The sequence below is a fragment of the Euprymna scolopes genome, chromosome 43 (genome assembly GCF_053919585.1).
Source record: "Euprymna scolopes isolate OS-2025 chromosome 43, ASM5391958v1, whole genome shotgun sequence".
Taxonomy (NCBI): Eukaryota; Metazoa; Mollusca; class Cephalopoda; order Sepiida; family Sepiolidae; genus Euprymna; species Euprymna scolopes.
Window position 1 is genome coordinate 13,678,812 of NC_136524.1, and position 2,500 is coordinate 13,681,311.

Here is a 2,500-nt window from a genome sequence, read left to right on the forward strand (position 1 = left end):
TGTATATATATATTCACGTATGTGTATATGTATATATATATATTCACGTATATGTATGTATATATATACATGTGTATATGTATGTATATATATATATTCACGTATGTATATATATATATATTCACGTGTGTATATGTATGTATATATATACGTATGTGTATATGTATGTATATATATATACGTATGTGTATAAGTATGTATATATATACGTATGTGTATATGTTTGTATATATATACGTATGTGTATATGTTTGTATATATATACGTATGTGTATATGTTTGTATATATATACGTATGTGTATATATGTGTATCTATATATATATAAAAATGTAACTCTTGGTTCGTTCGCAATGAATAGTCTAAAAACCACTGGGCAGATGGCTTACACGTTTTGGTATAATATGTTTACTATATCCATGTGTGTTTTTATATATTTCTTTTTAATTATAACATTATACTTAATTTTTCTATGATAAATACTTGGTTTTCTTTGTACCGATAGGCCATTTTTTTTATTTAGGGACAATTATTTATTGCCGCTTCCTGTCACGTGACCAGCGTTTCCAATTTAGCGGTTTTCCTGCTAGATCTGGAGATTTCGTTTGCAATCTAGCGGGGAATTCTAGAAAATCTGGAGATATTTGGCACCCACACACCGCAATTTTAGATTAAAATATAAAGAAAAGCGCTGTAAAATACTTTAAAACATAAAATGAACTCATTCATGTAAGTAAAAAAAAAAGTAGCATTTATTGCCTTTGGTAACAATTATTTATTGATTATTTGTTTTGTTTTTCACCTTTTTTTCGGCTAACCATTCTTAAATCTCACTATAAAATCGATTTTTTCAAGTACATTTTAGGTGGGGGGGGCATTCCAACCTCCGAAGTTTAGTTTAAAATACAATCTAAGCAACCCTGCTTAATTTAGAAGTATTTAGTCGGGAATTGTAAAAAGCCAGAAACAGCAGCAAAAAAAAAAAAAAAAAAAAGAATTATACCAATGCAGTAGAATTTAATTATCTACCAACCTAAATACTTTTAATATGCTAAAACAAAGTTTTTTTGTATTTTTATTTTTCTAATTTCAAAATATGTTGCACCATTACTGTGATGATTAATTTGCAGTATATTTCAATTTAACTTTTATTATAAAAAGTTTGAGTTTACGATTAAAAAATCTTGCAAAAAAAAATACCTTCTCTGAAAAAACAAGTAAAACAACTGATAAAATATGTAAGCCTTCTGAGGAGCTAACCGCTTCAATATAATTCCAGAAACATATAGTGAGACACGGAACATTTTATATATTGAATATATTATATTCATAATTTTTTTCTGGCAGGAAGTTAAAATATGGAGGTTTTTTTTGGGAGGGGTGGGGGTAGCGATTTTTGAAAATTTCAGACAATAAAAGTTAAAAATCTAGCGATTTTCTGGAGATTTCTTTCTCCTGATCTCGCGGTTTTTTTTTTAAATCTCAGTTGTCAACACTGCATGTGATATCACTAAAAGGATAATGTAAACAGAATGTGTTTACAATATCGGTAAATTTTCAATGGGTGTAATCACATGATTATTGATAATGTCACCATGTGATTGAAATTTAATTTAAATTAACCACACGTGGTCGCTTTCCTATCAAATATTCATTGAAAAATGGTAGGTACAGATAAAATGAATACCGACGCTCAAAGTGTATAAACATTTTGACCCCTCCCTTTACTTAAAAATTCACCAAAAATCAGGAAATCAACCAATTTTAATGAAAATTGCAGTATTTATCGAATAATGATCGCAGAATATAATGAACTAATTATTTTTACTTAACTCTTAGTGAAAATGTTTTATTTTGTTTAAACAAAAAATACCTTTACTAAAGTTAATGTTTTCAGTAGTAAATAAAAAAACGCAAGAATTTATTTTTGCTATTTTTATATGAATAAAGCATCGTCATTTGTAACAATAAAAAGTAATTTTTACAGTAACATTACGTAAAAAGCCCCTAAAGTCCGTATGAATGAATTCGATATAACTCGAAGAAAGATTCAATTAGATTCCTATTTCAGTCACCTAAATTATAAAGGGTGAAATGAGTGTAGGAATTTATAGCCAAACCTAAATATTTTTTTTTTTTTTTTTTTGCTTAAAAAAAATAGCATTAACATAGTAAGTTAGGTAAAATTTGCAAAGAATGCTCTGCTTTACGGTTGTTGTAAAAATGGAACGGAAATTTGAATTTCGTTCCCTTTTAAATTCGGTACATTTTTACATTACGTCCAACTCATCGTTCACATTCGACACGTCAACTTTTATAGTTTTCGGGTATGCTGGCAAGGTTAGGGGTGTCTATAACGAAAGCCGTTCTTAACATGGGTAGATTGGTAGGTGTGTCAGAAATTTCGTGAAAAATAGTGAATAATTCCACCCCGTCTTTCCAACTCCTCGAAAAATGTAACTCAAGCCCTAATTTTTTTTTGCAATTAAAGGAGCAAGGAC